The sequence below is a fragment of the Rattus rattus genome, chromosome 5 (assembly GCF_011064425.1).
Source record: "Rattus rattus isolate New Zealand chromosome 5, Rrattus_CSIRO_v1, whole genome shotgun sequence".
NCBI classification, from domain to species: domain Eukaryota; kingdom Metazoa; phylum Chordata; class Mammalia; order Rodentia; family Muridae; genus Rattus; species Rattus rattus.
The window spans coordinates 61057282-61063530 of NC_046158.1; the positions used below are offsets into that span (position 1 = coordinate 61057282).

Sequence of the window (6249 nt, forward strand, 5' to 3'; positions counted from 1 at the left end):
ATGTGTATGTATATGGCAGTGGTCTTTATCCTTTAGACAGTCTAGAAATGTGACTGCCTGGAGAAAAGTCACTTGTCTCAGCAGAGAACAACACAGAAAGAGACACACACACAAAGAGATAAACAGCTGAGCTTTCACTGGTATACACTTGACTTAGAGCTGACAGCGGGTAGGGACAGAAAGCGAGCGTGCCCAGACATTTCAGGCCCTCGCCACAGAGAGGTTCTGGGCTGAGCAGGTAGAGTGGAGCACTGGTGGCCTGGGGACATGGCACCAGGCAGAGTAAATGGCTGCAGTGGGCCAACACTACAGGAAGTCAAGTTTTGTGCAGGGTAGCATAAGGCTGGTCCAGCAGGGCTGAGCTTTCTCCTCACAGTAGGCAGCCCCAGGCTCAGGCCAGCAGAATCACAGGTGGGCAGGGGGGAGGGGGAGTCTCCTGAAGTGGCGTTCTCTCAGTTTCCTAGCAACTCCACAGTGAGAGCTCTCTGCTCGTGCCACAAAGTGCCAGTTGGTGGAGTTGAGAGAACAAAGTTTGAGAGAGATGTGGAGACCTTAAGCGGTAGGCCCCGAAGCCAAAGCAAGAGAGTGAGGAGCAGTATGGGAAAGTGTGTCACAATGGCTTTTTAGAGCAGAGTCCCAGGTGTAGGGCAAGAGCGCACAGGTGGGGGGTGGGGGGTGGGGGGTGGACGGGGTGGACATGGAAGATGACTGTGGGAAAACAGTGCCTTGGCAAAACAAAGTTCCAGGCAGAGCACAAAAAGTGGAGGGGCAAGGCAATGGCTGCTTTTCCCAAAGCTGCAGAATCAAGGGGCAAGGAACCAGGAGCAGAGCAGTGAGAGAATGAGGGAGAAGGGGAAAGGCTACCGATCACTAGTGAGAGAGTTGTTTTTAAAGTGTCAGTTAAGTGTCCATGTAGAGATATTCCTTGCTGGGTACCGTGACAGACTGGGAGATGTGCCAGTAAGTAGGGATGAGTCGAAGACCTTACCTTTGGGTGTGGACATTATTAAATTATTCCTACCAGTGTCCTGAGAACAGTTCGATAAGAAGCAAGCAGGAACTTTTTAGCTTCATCCCCTTCGAGGGAATTAGGGGAAGGATTGAAAGAGCTGAAGGGGCTTGCAACCCCATAAGAACAACAATGCCAACCAACCATAGCTTCCAGGGACTAAACCAGTACCCAAAGACTATACATGGACTGACCCAGGGCTCCAACTGCATATATACAGAGGACCAGTGGAAGGACCCCTTGGTCCTCAAGGTTAAATCCCACAGGAATATGCAGTGGAAACACCCATGGGGACCTTGGGGGTGGGGGCTTATGGACAGGCAAAGGAATAACATTTGAAAAGAGAAATATATCCAACTAAAAAAATTAAAATTACGGGAAATATCCTCACCTCACCTCAGAAAAAAAAAAAAAAAAAAAAAAAAAAAAGCAGCAAGCAAGAACAGACTTGCCGGGTTGTCAAGTGAAACCCACATTAGATGGACCCACAGGAGAACGGTTTACTTAAGCTTAGGAATTTTCTACCATGTCAAGAGAAAACTGCTTCCAAGAGGGGGAAGTGTCACCCAAGGGTTAGAGGTCCTAGAATGAGGGTCAGTAAAAAGACCAGTCATAAAGACTGGGTGTCTCCATCCTTAAGGACACACAGGGTGGCTGCGAGCTCAACAACCCTTCCTTGGGACCAGAGGACCTTTACACTGACCGGTGTAGGGGAGGGAACTTACCAATTTGTCGAAGTTTGGGTAGATAGGGCTAGCAATCGATGGCTCTCCATGCTCCGTGTGGCAGTGAAGGGTATGAACCTGTGGAGTTTCTAAATCAAGTCACTTGGCACCAATGCTGTGTTTTATAAAAAAGAAAAAGGCCATGGGGTGTGTTTGGTGGACAGTGTATGTGTATGGTATGTGTGGGGGAGGGGGGGCCTCTGCAGGCCCAAAGTGGGTATAGAGAAATGGGTTTATTTAGGGCTTGGGAGGGAAATTAAGGGGAGGGAGAGAGAGAGAGAGAGACTGGCTGGAGAGAGACATGAGAGCAGAGGAAATAGCATAGGGAGAGGGGGGCAATGGGGATAAAAGCTGAAAGGAAAGAGCAATGCCAGAGTGAGAAGGGGGCAAAAAGCCCCTTTTAAATAAGTCAGGCATACCTGGCTGTGGCCCAGGCAACCATAATGGGCAGAGCCTAGAAGGAATGAAATAGGTCACCCATAGTTCACCTGCTGCCCTTGGTTTGAGAAATCTTAGGTATCTGGGGAATTTTGTAAAAACCTATACCTCTTGTTTGAAGGAATATTTGGAAAACTGAACACATTCAATATTTTTTTCTTTTCACCCACTGTAAAAGCATATAATGTAAAAAACTGAAAATAAGAGTTTTTACCTCCCCTCCTTCTCTGAGACAGGGAATATAGATACCCTTGACTGGCCTGGCATTCACTATGTTTAGCGGGTAGAACTCACAGAGATCTTCTGTGGACATAAAGACTATCTGTAAATATAATGTATATAGTTCACATTCCTCTGAGGAATGTCCTGTTTGTTAACATTAATGACTCCATGATAATCTGACAGCAGGAGTCCAGGAGGTGAAGGTGTGGCTAATGTCTGAGCAAATTGGTAACTGTTGGGACCTTAAGGACAGCCCTTAAGGCTGTAGATACAAGAGTTTGAGAATAAATAATTTCTCAACTATGCAAACATAAGAATGCAATATGAATTATGATGGTCTTCATGAATCTAAAGATACAAAGGCAGGCAGAATTCTAAGTACAAGGTCAGCCTAGGACAGAACTAGGTTATTCCCAAGTATGGTAGAAATGGTAATTTTTAGGGCAGGGTCCCACCCAACTAGCTTATCCTTTGTGCTTAACAAAGAGAGACAGATGAATTTCTGAATTCTTTTGCACTGTTAAGAAAAAAATGTATGCTTCCTGTCTCTTAAGAATTGGAGTAAATGACTGGATTTATATGTAAAAAACAGACTGGCCCTATGTTCAGTAGAAGATGAACTATCTAGAGAAGTTTTTAGTATAAAAAGAGAATTGCTTGGAGAACTGACAGACCCAGAGACATGTACACACAGACACACAGGCACACATATACATAGACACAGACAGACAGACAGACACCCCCCCACACACACACACATGGAAGCAGGACATGGACAGAGAGATCTCTTAGAATAGCAAGCAAACAGAATATAGACAGAAATCTCCAGAGAGGAAGCAGAACTTTGAAGCAGACTAGAAAAGCTAAATCAAGCAGAACACAAGTCATTAGCTTGGATCCATGATTTGACTTCAAGTCATTGTTTTTGCCTTTCCTAGATGCCATCCCCCTCCCCACCCCCGAATTCTCCCCTGCAATGAGAGAAAAGGTATTAGGCATTGTTAGTAGAGTGAATCTTGAGAGAATATAAATGTTATGTGTGTTTTCATATATATACATATATATGAATAGAATTATTTATAATATATTGTATGTAAACACATATATGAATAGAATTATTTATAGAATTATTGTGGGAATTTCCTCATGCAATTATAAATCCCGAGTATGCCCTTTTAGAAGTCAGAAAACAAGGAGAACCAATAGCATATGTAAATTTGTCTCCAAAGGACTAAGAATTCCAGGTATCAATTTTAGAATGAGTTCTTTGAAGTCAAAGTCTGGGAAAATGAGAGTCCACTGATATTACAGAGTTCGAAGATATAGGTATCTATGTTCTGATATTTGAGGGCAGGACACGTTACAGTTTATCAAGGAGGAAATTTATTCTCTGTATCCTGTTCTTCCCATTGAAGGCCTATCCATTACCTCCTCACGTTGCTGACAGTGACCTCAGCTGTACTTTGCAAGAATAACTCTCCCAGGCACATCTCAAACTAATATTTAATTATGATACTACAGCTCAAATAAGGTGTCATAACACTTATCAATACAGAAAACGAACGGAGACCGAGGAAGAGTATGGGAGATGTGCTATCCAGTCGACTGCCCTGGTGTGTGACTTATTCAGCAATTTGCTGTGATGATTTTTTTTAGGAAGTAAAAATGCAGTATCTGAAGTCTGTTCATATGCAGAAAATAAAATTAATTTTATTCTGTTTTCCAATGGTCAATCAATTAGTAAGGGTTTATTAGTTTTCCCCCTCTTCTGTTTATTATTCTTATCACTGAACACTGTCAGCAAGAACTAGACACTGCATAATGAAAGGGAGAACAAAGTAGCATGGATATGACACAGTCTTGTGTGCTATGTGCTGTGCTTGTGTAAGGAGCTCTCACAGAGGAAGAAGTACAACAAAGAGACAGGTAAGGAATAGATCATGAAAATTAGAGGAAATATGCCTGTCACAGTCCATTTTATTCTCGGAAACTGAGACCAATGCAAGCAAAATTGGTTTCTCAGCTTCTCATATGTGTAAAGGTACAGAAGGCCTACTCAGCACCACGGCTCACAGCGGTAAGTTTTATCCTGCTCAATTAATGACCAACTAGATTAGATGCATTGAAAAATGTGAGTTCCGCAGTTTCTGTAATAAAGGAAAATGCTCATCAAATTTTACTTTAAAATTACAAGGGAAAAAAATCAAGATCTTGTTTGCAACAATGTGATCAATTAGGCAATGTGTTAATTCAAGATTCTTTCAGGGGCAGTGAGAAATTGTATGAGATGAAGTTGCTAAATTACTTTCAACTAAGACTCTGAGAATGACACCATCGGATTGTTTAAATGGTGGCTTTAATTTGTTATACTATCTCAGGTAGGCCAGAATATGTTTCTTTTTAAGCAATTCCAGAATTCACTACATCACTTGAGTCAAAATTCTATCAACCACTGAGCTCTAACTGTATTCTAAAAAGTGATCCTTTAAAACTTTAAAATTAAAAATTAAAATGTATTAGAAATTATTTTTAATGTTCTAATTATAATGAAGTGATGTTTAAAAAGATGAACTTTTTTTTTTAAAAAAAGCTGGTCCATGCTTCTTTAATGATATTAAAGTCTTCTGTGTGTGTTTTGGGAGTGAGTAAAGATAGTACAGTCCTCGGTACTGCCCCTTTTCGGGGCTCCAGCCCTTTCAGGCATGTTCTAGGAGGGCGAGGACCAACATGGAGGGCTGTAGTTGGTCCAGGACTGAATCCTGGTGGCCAAGTAATACCCAGTTTCCCTCTTGAAACTTCTTACAGGATGTTCCCATAACTAGAAGCCAGGCCCAAGGGAGGGACCTGCGACATAGAATCTGGAGGCAGTGCACAAGGGGAATGGTACTCCAGATCTGGTTGGGTGGCACTAGCCCTTACCTCCTTGACTGTTTCACCTTTGCTGGAGTTAAGACAAGGTCAGAGCTCAATACCTGAGCCATCAATCAGACAACAATAGTGGCAGGAAGGGGATATGGGGACTGGGCTCCATCCTGCCCTGGGGCTCACCTAATGAGGGAGAGCACTCCGGTTGGAGGAAAAACCTACATTTGTCCCTTCCAAGTGGGCAGGGCAGCTGGATTAGGAAGACTAGCTGGTACATTCATTAGACGTAATGGGTAACCAGTGGCCATAGTTTAAGGAGGTGTCAGTGTTCCTGGGTACTGAACCACATCCTCATAGGCTGGGGGTTTGAAGGCTCAAAAGAGGTGAAGGTCAAGCAGTGAACCAATTGGAACAGGGCCAGTCCCATAACATGCTCCATGGTAAACAAGTTGATTTCACGCTGCCACTGCTGCTGTTGCAGCCTAAGTTTAGCTCTTCAGTGGCGGGAGGCACAACAACTCAAGAGGATGAGGACAGTCCAAAGCAGCCAGAACTCCCAGAGTTCATAGTAGTAGGTACAGCAACCAGTCTCCCCATAGCAATGACCACTCTCACAGATGTAGGCTAGGTATTAACTCCTGGGCACAGCTCTTGAAGAAGCTGTTGTAGCACCTGAAGCGCCCCCCAGGTCTCTTCGCTGCTGTTCCTGCTGCTGGCCCAAGACATGCCTCTACCTACAGACCCCTGAAGACCACAGTCTCCACCACCAGCTGCCCGGCCCCTGCCACCTCTGGCATCACTTCCATGGCCCCTGCCTGGCCCATCACCACCACTGCCATCATCATCTCATACAATGGTCACCTCATTAGGAGGGTGAGCCCAGGGTAGGCTTCCACAGAACAGCCCAATAAGCTTTCAACACTCAATGGATCTTCTATCTTAAAGTTCAAAAGCTTATCCTTCCAAAAACGTGTTTGGGTTGGTTACAAC

The 6249-nt window shown here is 43.9% G+C and overlaps 1 pseudogene; it reads right to left on the bottom strand.

Moving 5' to 3' along the window:
- Positions 1 to 5193: 5193 nt before the first annotated feature.
- On the bottom strand, positions 5194 to 5985 carry LOC116900847 (annotated as a pseudogene).
- Between the last annotated feature and the right edge of the window lie 264 nt (positions 5986 to 6249).